General features: G+C 45.1%; 1 pseudogene; it reads right to left on the bottom strand.

Moving 5' to 3' along the window:
* Positions 1-12,817: 12,817 nt before the first annotated feature.
* Positions 12,818-12,934, bottom strand: LOC126472293 (5S ribosomal RNA; annotated as a pseudogene).
* Positions 12,935-14,694: the final 1,760 nt, after the last annotated feature.

Raw genomic sequence — 14,694 nt, 5'->3', positions numbered from 1 at the left:
AATAGCCAAACAACTGCTAATTTTCCGCAATAATTTCTGTGAATAGGTTGATGGAAGGAGGAATGAGTGTACTTTATTTATTTGGGGCATATCTTTTTGAAACTTTTGCATCTCATAGGTTTCGATATGTAAGGCTGACATAAGGCAGTTTCTGAACTCCAGCAGTGCACTACACCCTAACCTGCAGAAAAAATGGCGTGAATTTTGAATTTTGGCGGGAAAATACACCAGTTGGGCTACATCCACTAACCTAAACCTCCAGAAAAAATAGGCAGGAAGTTTGAATTCCAACAGGATAATGCATGCAAAACCGTACATGTCTTTATAATTATTCATTATTATTGATTATCATTTATTATCATTCATTGTCATTCATTATCATTTATTATTATTTATTATTATTGGGCTACCTCCACGTGAAAATTCACCCCAAATTCAAATTCCAATACAGTAATGGCTTCAAAATCATACTTGTCTTTATTATCATTTATTATTTCTTATTAGTTATTACCATTTATTATTATTTATTATTATTGGCCTACCTCCACTAACATAGAAAATTGCGCCATGTTCAAATTCACACTCCATAATCTCTGGAAAACTGTACTTCTATTTATTATTATTACCATTTACTATTATTTATTAACATTTATTATTATTTATTATTATTTATTCAAGATGGTCGATTTTTGCGGCTAGAAAGCCAATTCCCTTACTTCCATAACAAAAAATCCCTCACAAATTCAAATTCAAACACGATAATCTGTCACACCTACGAAAAAAAAAAGAGACCAACTGGGCCATGTGCACTAACCTAAGTCCAAATCTACCTACGAAGTTTGAATTTTTCGCTGTCACTTATTGTTTCACTCCTAAGCTATGAAAATCGCATCAAATAATAATAAAGTGCACGTAAGTCACCTCCTGTGAATTCGTGGGAAAAGGACTGAAGTCTTTATTTCAAACCGTCCTCACTTGTTCTCCAACAGAGTTAGTACACATTCAAGAGGTCGCAGTCCAGCCACCACGAGGCCCCCAGTCCAACTGAATTAGTTCATATGGTCGCCGCTGACCCGCACCGGACCTTGCGCCTCACGTGACGGCCGCCCGGATGTGTCAACAGCCCCGCGGCCAGTGCGCCAGCGAGCGGCGCCTCAGGGTCCAGCCACAAACGGTCAGCCGCGCTCCTCGCCTCAGAGTCTGACTACGTAAACATCTTTCGCACCCGCGAGCACTTAACGCTGGACAGGATGGAACCTGTCGACCACGTGCTGGACAAAGGACACGTTCCACCCCAAATTTATTTTTCTGAACAGGATCGAACCTGCCGATACCTACCTCACACAACCGCCCGAGATGTTTGGAAAGTTCTATCACGTGACACACTAAAAGCTATATCGGTCCTACAGTTCGCAAAATTGTAAATTGAATTATTTAATATGATTAAAATCGAAATGGAATTAAGTACTTAAGTATTTACAGAAGACCATGTCCATTGCGTATATGGAGGGTGTGTGACGTAAGCGGTGCGGCGGCGCAGCGATTGTACAGTTATTACGTGCACGGCCTCGTGATGGCTGGGTGTTGTGTGCTGTCCTTAGGTTAGTTAGGTTTAAGTAGTTCTAAGTTCTAGGGGACTGATGACCATAGATGTTAAGTCCCATAGTGCTCAGAGCCATTTGAACCATTACGTGCACGTGAGAGCGAGTCAATTAGCGAGCGTTCTAGTGTGGACCAAACGTGCTGTTATATAGTCATGGCAGATTCCACTGTTGAGCAAACTTTGCCGCCTAAAGTGTAGCACTGTGTTCTCGATCTCACAAGGACACGTGGTGGACAGTGAGCGGTCGGCATCGACAGGTTTGAATGTGCCCAGGACAACAACTCTGGCGCCAAAAGTGTGGCAGTGAACGATCGACCGTTGTGTGGTTCAGCTCCGAGGCAAACAATTTTGGCGGGAAACGTGCGGAGGCGACGAACACACGTGGTGAGCGGACAAGGGGCTGCTGTGACTTCAAACTCGGCAAGTTCCAGCGTGTCCAGCGAAAACATGTTTACGACGTGGGGGCGATCGCTGGGCTCGCCCCCCGCGCTAGTGGTCGGCCACCTCACGTGACAGGCGTCGGCAGTGTCTCCGCGCGGTGGCCAGGGGGTGGCGAGGATTTGAAGTAATTCAGTTGGAGCGCAGACCTCGTGGTGACTGCACTGCGATATCAGAGATGTGTGTGCTGACTGTGTTTGAGAACAAGTCATGACCGTACTGCTTGAAATAAAGTCTTGAGTCCCTTCCCACCCTGCAAAATCAAGGGACGTGACTTACGTTACTATAAGTGCAGTTTATTATTTGACGCGATTATGATAGGCTACCAGTGAAAAAAAAGAAGTGACGGAGAAAGCTCGTACGTGTTATCAATTATGGTGTTGGGATTCGAACTTGTGATAGATTTTTGTTATGAATGTAAGGAAAATGGCTTTCTCACCGAGAAAATCTGACATCTTGAATAAATAATAAATGATAATAATAAATAGAAGTACAGTTTTCGAGACAATATCGTGTTGGAATTTGAATTTGGCGCAATTTTCTAGTGGAGTTAGGCCTATAATAATAAATGATAATGAATAATAATAAATGACAATGAATGATAATGAACGTTAATAAATGGTAATGAATAATAATAAACATAAGTAAGGTTTTGCAGCCATTATCGTGTTGGAATTTGAATTTGGATGGAATTTTCTAATGGAGGCAGGTCAATAATAATAAATGATAATAAATAATAACAAATGACAATAAATAATAATAAATGATAATGAATGTTAATAAATGATTATCAATAATAATAAATACAACTACGGTCTTTGCATGCATTATCCTGTTGGATTTCAAACTTCCCGTCATTTTTTCTTCTGGAGCCTTAGGTTAGTGGACGTAGCACAATTGATCTATTTTCCCGCCAAAATTCAAACTTCCCGCCATTTTTTCTTGAGGTTAGGTTAGTGGACGTAGCAGAATTGGCCTATTTTCCCGCCAAAATCCTCCATATTGGATGACGTCATGCGATGATGCGAAGTCTATCCGCCGCCATCTTGGATGACGTCATCGCCGCCATATTGAATGAATTTGGCACCAATGCAAAGTGGGGTGGCACATAGGTTGTCCCCCTACTCACGAGGAGGTGCCATCAGATTGCAAGTGGTGGTTCTCAGTCTCAGCACAGAGACTGGGTACGGCGTTGGTGAAATAAGCACCTGTGGACAGCATCAATGATCTTCAGATAAGAAAGCCTCTCCAATCCATTCTCTGTGCACCCATAATCTAGCCGCAAACATACGAAAGCCCTATAAATCTGGAGCAGACGCACCATGGCTGATACCCAAGAACTGTGGCTAACGCACTTTTTGATATTTAGTGTTTTCAGGTTTTTGGCTTTCAGGTGTCTGAGATGTGACAATCACGACAATTTGGAGTCAAAAAAGACACCTAGAAACCTCGCCAAGACTTCAATACATAGAATAGTGCCATAGTATCCAAGTCAAGTGAATTAAAAATATGACAAGAATGATTAAAATGAACACTTACCTACAGAAAACTTAAAACCCGTCTCTGCAACAAGCTCCTCTAATCTCTGCACTCTAAGTGGTAACTGGCAAGTCGCTGTTGCAGCACTGGAGGAGTAACAGATAACAGCAAAACTGTCCACAAATAAGAAGCATTGTACAGAACTCCTCACTGTAGATACGATACTGTTTATGGCTGTAGTGGGGTAATGTTTATATGAGCAATTTGCCTACCTCATGGGTAACCATACCTCAATCGCAAGCATGCGACAACATCGCAGTTTTGACTTAAGACTAATTTAAAATTAATTGACTGCTTTATTAAATTGATCAGTTAATTACCCCATTCTGCGGTGATGCTGTAAGGAGAATGCCTGCACGCTTGGATGAGATTGTTATTGCTGTTCGCACTCTCATAAGTTAGATTTGTCATCTGAAATATGTTCTATGGTGTGAGTGGTCTTGGATTATGTGAGAGTTTTCAAGTGTCTAATCATGGCATCAATTTGGCCATAGTTGTTGGTGCCAAACTGACTACAGAAGCAAATTACTACAAGCTCGGAATACTACCATTAGTGTTTTTTAAAGAGACTTTGCGAGCTTATTAAATGACTTATGCTCCACGAAAATGGGGACACCATTCTCTCTGAAAGTTGTTGACAGTGCAATTAATATCGATCCTGATTTTCCAGAGGTATGCTTTAAGAAGCAGAAATTATTTCATGATGAAGCCAGGAATGAAGTGACAGATGTGAGTTCGGAAGATGAATTCAAAATAAATGTTTTTTATGTCGCTATTGAAAATCTAGTGTCTAATCTGGAAACCTGACAAGAAACGGTGAAGATTGTAGATGAAACATTTGTTTTTTTTTATGGAAATACTCAAAGATGACAGACAATCGGGTGACTGAGCCGAGCAAGTTATTTATTAATCAATATTATAATGAAGTCATAACAGATTTAGAATAAGAAATTAAGTTTTTGAGACTGCCTGTACTTTAAATTCTGATTATGTTACTTTGGAATCATTAGACCTCTTCAAAAAGATGCACGAGCTTATATTTCAAGCTTATTTCCGGATTAATGTGTAGCTATGTGCATCTTTTACACTCCTCCAGTGGCTGTAACTTAAGCAGAAAGGTCATTCAGCCTTCTGGCTCGTGTAAAAAATTGGCTCAAATCAGTTACGCATCAGTGTCGTTCCATAGATTTGGTGAGCTTGGCAACTAAATGTAACTTGGAACGGTAACAAGACTTTGATGCTGTGATTCTAACCAGTGCTAAACAAAAGGCTCGGAAAGCGCTGTTGACATTGTTATATGCAAGTGCATTATAATATGCTACCTATTGTATAACTCATTGCGGTTTACATACGAGCACATTGAAATGTGTGGGCACACCTGGGAACAAAAGGAGACAGAACACTCCATATTGCAGCGTTATGGGCATGAGACAGTTCGTCGACTTATATATCAGTATAACACTTACTTTTGTTTTAAAGTGAACTGAAAATAAATTAAATCAATATAAAAGATAAAATCAAATGGAACATAGCCTACAAAAATTTTACGATATTGAGTAACATCGTAAGTCGAACCTGTAAGTTCAGCAGTCATATCAGTTTTCTCTGCTGCAGGCATCGGTCGAGCGACCTGTAGTGTTGCGGAATATTAAAGAGTTGGAAACGTGGAATATTGTCAAAGTTTCGTTGCCTCTGCCGAGAACCAGAGGCAGTACGTTAGCCAAGAGGTAAGGGGATTGCACATGTACGGAATGTGTCGTCACGCAGGGGCAATGGCCTGGTTACACACAACAGGCGAGAGAGAATTCCTTAGCACGCGGGTTTGTGTTAGACGGAGACTTTCGTAGAGTGTAAGACAGAGGTATAGCGTCAGCTGTACTGCATTTCACAACTTCTCGTAACTCTGCCGCAACAACACGTAACTGTATCGCAAGAACACCTAAGGGTCGAGTACGACAGATGAATCAGCAGTATAAGTGGAACGAATGCGGTCATTACAAATGAGCATGACGTCAGGACGTCGCTCGTGCTTCCTTTAAATACGCCAGCTTTGATAGCAACAAGGGACTCGCACTCACAGTTAGACTTGCAGTTAGATGTGTACTGGGTCGCCGCGTAGCGCTCAGCTCGGTGATCGACATGTTAATCTTTATTAAGGAGATGTTGCAGTAAGGGCGGCCCATCCAGCAGCAGACGTCAGGGGACAGAACCAGCTCTGGTCCTCTCTGCTGCCACTGTCAATCATCGACCCAGGATTAGCAGACATCGCGGCAGACACGCTCGCCAACAATGCTGACCACATCAGTGAGTCGTCGTCGATATCGTACGGGGCCCAGGCCTTGTGCATCCGCCGTCACAACCGGGTGAGCCGACGACGCTGGGGGACTGCAGTCCGTTCCGCCCATCCACCGCGGACGAGCCACCAGGAGGAGCAGGGAAGAAGACGGGGTGGGATAGAGTACACTCCGCACTACGAGAACGCCTCTCATGCCGACAGCGTTGGGACTCCAACCGGGAGCCACCTGCTGTCCGCCGTCGAGCAGAGCCGGCGGGGCGCCGCCAGCCACGCGCGGCCGAAGTAAGGACATTCCTCCGCTACGTCACAGCACGCGGCGCTGCGCTAGCAAGACTGTTCGGCCCGCATCTGGTGTCATCGCTACGAGTCAGCGAGGACTCGGGGAAGGTCGTTGATATCACCAAACCACATTGTACTCGGCAGGAATAAAGGTGTTATGAATTGATAATGTTTCTTCGGCGTTTCTGACGCTTCTACATCCATTTCCTAGCATCCTGACAACTGGAGAGGTCACCGCTCGGCCATCCAGTCCACCGTAGGCGACCGGGACCACCGGGGTGTCTACAGAACATCCACTTCCATAGCTGTGGCGGTCTTAAGTTCCTGATAACTGTCTTTTGTCACTACATTTCAAATCAACTTTTATTACTAACCTCCTACTCCATCAAAGCGTCATGATGCTGGTATTCTTTCTAGATATATTTAACATTTTCACAGTCATTCATGAATTATTCGAGTAGTGTCTCACTTCTTTCAAAGCCGCAGTGGGAAACTGGAGACATGGTTTAAGACTATTTTTTCCCTATATTCCAAATGATTCTGATTGTAATATAGTATTACACTCCTGGAAATTGAAATAAGAACACCGTGAATTCATTGTCCCAGGAAGGGGAAACTTTATTGACACATTCCTGGGGTCAGATACATCACATGATCACACTGACAGAACCACAGGCACATAGACACAGGCAACAGAGCATGCACAATGTCGGCACTAGTACAGTGTATATCCACCTTTCGCAGCAATGCAGGCTGCTATTCTCCCATGGAGACGATCGTAGAGATGCTGGATGTAGTCCTGTGGAACGGCTTGCCATGCCATTTCCACCTGGCGCCTCAGTTGGACCAGTGTTCGTGCTGGACGTGCAGACCGCGTGAGACGACGCTTCATCCAGTCCCAAACATGCTCAATGGGGGACAGATCCGGAGATCTTGCTGCCCAGGGTAGTTGACATACACCTTCTAGAGCACGTTGGGTGGCACGGGATACTTACGGACGTGCATTGTCCTGTTGGAACAGCAAGTTCCCTTGCCGGTCTAGGAATGGTAGAACGATGGGTTCGATGACGGTTTGGATGTACCGTGCACTATTCAGTGTCCCCTCGACGATCACCAGTGGTGTACGGCCAGTGTAGGAGATCGCTCCCCACACCATGATGCCGGGTGTTGGCCCTGTGTGCCTCGGTCGTATGCAGTCCTGATTGTGGCACTCACCTGCACGGCGCCAAACACGCATACGACCATCATTGGCACCAAGGCAGAAGCGACTCTCATCGCTGAAGACGACACGTCTCCATTCGTCCCTCCATTCGCGCCTGTCGCGACACCACTGGAGGCGGGCTGCACGATGTTGGGGCGTGAGCGGAAGACGGCCTAACGGTGTGCGGGACCGTAGCCCAGCTTCATGGAGACGGTTGCGAATGGTCCTCGCCGATACCCCAGGAGCAACAGTGTCCCTAATTTGCTGGGAAGTGGCGGTGCGGTCCCCTACGGCACTGCGTAGGATCCTACGGTCTTGGCGTGCATCCGTGCGTCGCTGCGGTCCGGTCCCAGGTCGACGGGCACGTGCACCTTCCGCCGACCACTGGCGACAACATCGATGTACTGTGGAGACCTCACGCCCCACGTGTTGAGCAATTCGGCGGTACGTCCACCCGGCCTCCCGCATGCCCACTATACGCCCTCGCTCAAAGTCCGTCAACTGCACATACGGTTCACGTCCACGCTGTCGCGGCATGCTACCAGTGTTAAAGACTGCGATGGAGCTCCGTATGCCACGGCACACTGGCTGACACTGACGGCGGCGGTGCACAAATGCTGCGCAGCTAGCGCCATTCGACGGCCAACACCGCGGTTCCTGTTGTGTCCGCTGTGCCGTGCGTGTGATCATTGCTTGTACAGCCCTCTCGCAGTGTCCGGAGCAAGTATGGTGGGTCTGACACACCGGTGTCAATGTGTTCTTTTTTCCATTTCCAGGAGTGTATATAGGTTGTATCATAAAAATTACTTCTAATTTTCTGAAATAATAGAGGGCGTGAGATTAAACATAGTTCTTAATAAAGCAGAGTCGTTTGGAACCCGCCCTGGAATGAAGGAAAGTGTATACTGTAATGTAAATGTTGGAAGGACTTCACTGCAAAAAGAGTGTGAAGTTTTGAGCATGATCTTAGTGATAGCACATCACGCAAGTGTACTTCAAAATGTTTTCTTTCTACGAAATTATTATAATAAAGTATAACGGAAATTACAAATATATTTATAAATGGTACCTAAACTTGTGTCTACCGTAATTTGTTCTAATTATAATTGAAAATATCTGTGGAAATCAGAAATGCTAATGCAGAAAATGTGTACAAAATAATTACATACTGGAGGCAGGATATTTAAGTTTCAATGTCAGTTCTCTAATTGCGAACATGTCTTTCCATACAACGTATTTTAATACCCAAAACTAATACCGAGCGAGGTGGGGCAGTGGTTAGCACACTGGACTCGCATTCGGGAGGACGACGGTTCAATCCCGTCTCCGGCCATCCTGATTTAGGTTTTCCGTGATTTCCCTACATCGTTTCAGGCAAATGCCGGGATGGTTCCTTTGAAAGGGCACGGCCGATTTCCTTCCCAATCCTTCCCTAACCCGAGCTTGCGCTCCGTCTCTAATGACCTCGTTGACGACGGGACGTTAAACACTAACCACCACCACCACCACCCAAAACTAAGTAAAGAAATTTCACAGCAGATATTCTGTGACTTATAATAACAAACTAACTTCAGTAGTTCATCATTTCCATCATAAGAATAACAGTTGAAACAAAATCATCTAAAATTCGAGTGACGAGAACTGGCCTTGTTATAGAAAACGAAGCATTTGCAGACAATGTATTACTGATAAATAACGTTCGTGTTCATGCCCTCTAGGACATCAGAAAATCAGAAACAATTACTCCGATACACTTATATGTGAAAGTTTTGTTCTCCATCATAACACTTTCCGCGATACTTCTGGGACATCTCATTTCTAAATACAAAGCAATTCATTTCACCGTATGTGCAATTTCCTCTGAAGTTTACTGGCTCTGTAATACAGGATAACATTGCCTCCGAAATTCATCCGAACTTACTGCTGGCCCGGTGATACACATGTGTACACTACTGCATACTCTGATTTTACCTACTTCGCCATGGACAACTGTTAATTCCCTCGAACTGCACCAGTAATGTCTCGTGCAACGTATAGTGCCGTAATATGAATTTGTGAACAATAAATTGTATTTATTCCAAATTTCATCTTAGTGAGTATTTTTGTGTATCTTCAATATTTTCCGATTTGGGTTATGCTTAGATCATGTCTCACCTTCTGTAAAATAGCAATAAAACTGGATTACTATATTTGAAGGTGTGGCCCAATCGCACATGCTGCCCTGGGCCCAGTCGTGACTCTCAGTGGTCCTGAGCACCACCTGCACACAAAGCCAATACGTAGAACTTGGAGGACGCAGCTAGCGACGGCAGCTGTCTTGCCATCGTTGCTAGTGGCGCGTTGCCACATTAATTTCACCATGTGCCCACACAACACTTGAAATGTACTTACATCAGCGTGAAAGCTTCTACACAAGCTAAAAACTTTATAATAGAGAAATAAAGATAAATGTCAACATATGATGGCTTAACAGTTACTGTACAGCAAACTTAAACATCTGTATGGCTGAGAACAAATCTTTTTACTAAATAAGTATATAAAGAGTAAGTAAAATATGCAATGCACGTCACATGCCATAGTCTTTGGAACCTAGGCATTAGTGGTTAAGTGGCATTTACTTGTGGAGAGATGCATGGCATCTTCCTCCACCAATCCCTCTCATTTGGATCTGCCATTAATACAATTTGCACTGCTCTTCTTCTTGCCACGCTGCTCTACATTACTTTTTTCTGCTTTGTATGTAATTTCTTTTAAGTTTTCCTTCATCTCCTTTTCTTTCTCAGTGTTGAAGCCTGTCGCGTCCAGGCACAGCCTCACTGTACCAGAATGAAGTAAGTGCGAACTGCGTAGCGTAATCGGGACGTTAACGACAATGGGTTAGTTATACACTATTGGCCATTAAAATTGCTACACCACGAAGATGACGTGCTACAGACGCGAAATTTAACCGGCAGGAAGAAGATGCTGCGATATGCAAATGATTAGCTTTTCAGAGCATTCACATAAGGTTGGCGCCGGTGGCGACACCTACAACGTGCTGGCATGAGGAAAGTTTTCAACCGATTTCTCATACAGAAATAGCAGTTGACCGGCGTTGCCTGGTGAAACGTTGTTGTGATGCCTACCATCACGTTGCCGACTTTGATAAACGTCGGATTGTAGCCTATCGCGATTGCGGTTTATCGTGTCGTGACTTTGCTGCTCGCGTTGGTCGAGATCCAATGACTGTTAGCAGAATATGGAATCGGTGGGTTCAGGGGGGTGATACGGAACACCGTGCTGGATCCCAACGGCCTCGTATCACTAGCAGTCGAGATGACAGGCATCTCATCTGCATGGCTGTGAGGGATCGTGCAGCCACGTCTCGATCCCCGAGTCAATAGATGGGGACATTTGCAAGACAACAACCATCTGCACGAACAGTTCGACGACGTTTGCAGCAGAATGGACTACCAGCTCGGAGACCATGGCTGCGGTTACCCTTGACGCTGCATCACAGACAGGAATACCTGCGATGGTGTACTCAACGATGAACCTGGTGCACGAATGGTAAAACGTCGTTTTTTCGGATGAATCCAGGTTCTGTTTACAGCATCATGATGGTCGCATCCATGTTTGGCGACATCGCGGTGAACGCACATTGGAAGTGTGTATTCGTCATCGTCATACTGGCGTATCACTTGGCGTGATGGTATGAGGTGCCAATGGTTACACGTCTCGGTCACCTCTTGTTCGCATTGACGGCACTTTGAACAGTGGACGTTACATTTCAGATGTGTTACGACCCGTGGCTCTATCCTTCATTCCATCCCTGTGAAACGCTACATTTCAGTAGGATAATGCACAACCGCATGTTGCAGGTCCTGTACGGGCCTTTCTGAATACAGAAAATGTTCGACTGCTGCCCTGGCCAGCACATTCTCCAGATCTCTCACCAATTGAAAACGTGTGGTCAATGGTGGCCGAGCAACTGGCTCGTCACAATACGCCAGTCACAACTCTTGATGAACTGTGGTATCGTGTTGAAGCTGCATGGGCAGCTGTACCTGTACACGCCATCCAAGCTCTGTTTGACTCAAAGCCCAGGCGTATCAAGGCCGTTATTACGGCCATAGGTGGTTGTTCTGGGTACTGATTTCCCAGGATCTATGAACCCAAATTTCGTGAAAATGTAATCACATCTCAGTTCTAGTATAATATATTTGTCCAATGAATACCCATTTATCATCTGCATTTCTTCTTGGTGTCGCAGTTTTAATGGCCAGTAATGTAAATTGCTGTCAACCTTTATATCGGAGATGAGAGGGAGAGAATGTCCTTGGTTTGAGGCAAATAAGTTTCCTGAAAATAGGTTACAGAACTGCAGTAGGCAGAAAAGATTGGTTAGTTTCTATCAAGTTTATTCTCACATATACTTATGTGAGGTGTCAGACCATAAACCCCGTAGTAAGATTCAGTCTATCTATTCGGACTTGCTACTTCAAAGCTAATTGCCGGTACATACAAGAAACAACTACAAAGCAATCACTTGTTCTTGGTTAGCACTGAAATCTCTCTAAGTAACTGAGACAAAGACTGACTGTCTCTGTTCAACACTATTCCAATGAAACTCTAAAAATCCTACTTGACCTGCAGTTCCTGAGTGTCCACCAGAGTCTATCACCGTCTTCCCGTAGTTGAAGGCTTTATCAGCTGTATCGGCTGCTGCGGGCCTGCTCGGCCCCACTGGCGTCTCGCTGCGGAATCTCCAAACTGCCGGCACTGGCTCTGAATCTGTATCTGAATCTCTGCCGCTAGCTATTCCGCTGCCTGGCCTTTTATTTCGTTTGGGTGCTCACGAGTTAATTTGTTTCACACGACCCTTTCGTTTCTAAGTGATCGGATTGCACAAGAATGCCTACAGTTCCACACGACACTCTCGTTTCTAATTGGTCGGCTTGCGCAAGAATGCCTTCGGTTCCAGACGACACTTTCGTTTCTAACTGCACACAAATTAATTTGGTTCCACACGAGTCTTTTCCGGACGTGACTGACACTCTCTCTCGCTGTATTATCGCCCTGGTGTTCGCGTCTTCCATTGCTCAACTTTGATTCGTGTGCTTCCTCTGGCAGGAAGTCAAACACTAAGTTATTTGATCAACAAGCAATACTTGGCAGCCTTCGCGCTTATCTTGTCCCTACGTCCTTGTGGACTCTTTCTTAATGTCGGCTGGCTGTTTGCCTATGGAGCCTGGACTCTTATTATGGCCACAAAAGTAAGCACTCCGTCTTCAGGCCACAAGTGGCCCATCGGGACCATCCGACCGCCGTGTCATCCTCAGTTGAGGATGCGGATAGGAGGGGCGTGTGGTCAGCACACCGCTCTCCCGTTCGCTAAGATGGTTTTCTTTGACCGGAGCCGCTACTATTCGGTCGAGTAGCTCCTCAACTGGCATCACGAGGCTGAGTGCACCCCGAAAAATGGCAACAGCGCATGGCGGCTGGATGGTCCCCCATCCAAGTGCCGGCCACGCCCAACAGCGCTTAACTTCGGTGATCTCACGGGAACCGGTGTATCCACTGCGGCAAGGCCGTTGCCCCACAAAAGCAAGAATAAAAATTAAAATTTTCTACAGTCACAACAAGCCATAATCAATAGAATGGTGCTACAAAGACATCAGAATGCTCCATTTCATTCTTTTGTTTGTTGAGAAAAATTCATGATTTTTTCTGTGACTATGCGACACTGAGTAGTCTCGAATGGTGATAAACAAGTATTTGCTCTAACGTTGAAGCCCCTGAGTAAAACGAGATAGGCAATTAGGATTGATGCAGCCGCCCATGGGAGAGATCTATGATGCTCCAAGATGACAAAAGTCACGGGACACCTCCTAATGTCGTGTCGGTCCTCCATTGGCCTGGTGTGGTGCAGCAGCTGGGTCAATTAGTTGTCGTAGGTCCCCTGCAGAAATATTGAGCCATGCTGCCTCTAAAGTCGTCCATAACTGCTAAAGTGTTGCCAGTGCAGGATTCTGAGCACGAACTGACCTCTCAATTATATTCCATTAATGTTCGATGGGTTTCGTGTCGGGCGATATGGGTGACCAAGTCATTCACTCGAATTGTCCAGAATGTTCTTCAAATCAGTCTCGAACAATTGTGCCCCTCTAACATGGTGCATTGCCATCCGTAAAAGTTCCATCATTGTTTGGAAACGTGAAGCCCAGGAGAGGCCCTGCAGACGATGTCGAGCAGTTAGGAGAGGCAACCCTGTCGGTCGTCCGCTACAATAGCCCATTAACGCCAAATTTTGCCGCACTGCCCCGAAGGATACCTCCGTTGTACTTCCCACATTGATTTCTGCGGTTATTTCACGCAGTGTCGCTTCTCTGTTAGTGCTGACAACTCTATGCAAACGCCACTCCTCTCGTCCGTTAAGTGAAGACCGTCAGCCAGTGTGTTGTACGTGGTGAGAGGTACTGATTCAAATTCGATATTCTCAGTACACTCGCGACACTGTAGATCTCGGAATGTTGAATTCCCTAACGATTGCCGAAATGGAATGACCCATGCTTCTAGCTCCAACTACCATTCCGTTCAAAGTGTGTTAATTCCCGTCGTGCGGCCATAATCACGTCGGCAACCTTTTCAAAATGGCTCAAATGGCTCTGACCACTATGGGACTCAACATCTCAGGTCATCAGTCCCCTAGAACTTAGAAATACTTAAACCTAACTAACCTAAGGACATCACACACACCCATGCCCGAGGCAGGATTCGAACCTGCGACCGTATCGGTCGCGCGGTTCCAAACTGAAGCGCCTAGAACCGCATGGCCACACCGGTCGGCCGGCAACCTTTTCATATGAATCACCTGAGTTCAAACGACAGCTCCTCCAATGAAATGCCCTTTCATACAGTGTGTACATGATACTACCGCCATCTGTATATATGCATTTCACTATCTCGTGGCTTTTATCACTTCAGCGTAAGCGAAGAGGAAAGAAAATACAGACAGAGTGATTGCACATGAGGGTTGCAGTCTGGTAAACATCATCCACAATTTTACGTTCCTTTGTTCAGGAGTGATATGATGTGAAATATTACACCACATTTGTGTTGTCAGCAAAAACGCACAATGTGCTACAACAGATATATCGAAAGCTGTTTATTTATTCGAAAAGATAACAGAGCATTTCACGAAATACATGGAGGAGATCACGCTAAGGAGCTGGAAATCTAACTCGATGTAGAGAACCCGACTGTAGGTGGTATAAAAAAGAAACGAAAGAGACCGAAGAAGAAATAGTTCCATTGTGAGAGAGAAGATGAGAGAATTGAAGGTCCAGAAATGTATTT

Source organism: Schistocerca serialis, chromosome 3 (assembly GCF_023864345.2).
Source record: "Schistocerca serialis cubense isolate TAMUIC-IGC-003099 chromosome 3, iqSchSeri2.2, whole genome shotgun sequence".
Classification (NCBI taxonomy): Eukaryota; Metazoa; Arthropoda; class Insecta; order Orthoptera; family Acrididae; genus Schistocerca; species Schistocerca serialis.
The sequence above is the reverse complement of the archived record's forward strand: the minus strand, read 5'-3'. Positions and strand labels throughout refer to the sequence as shown.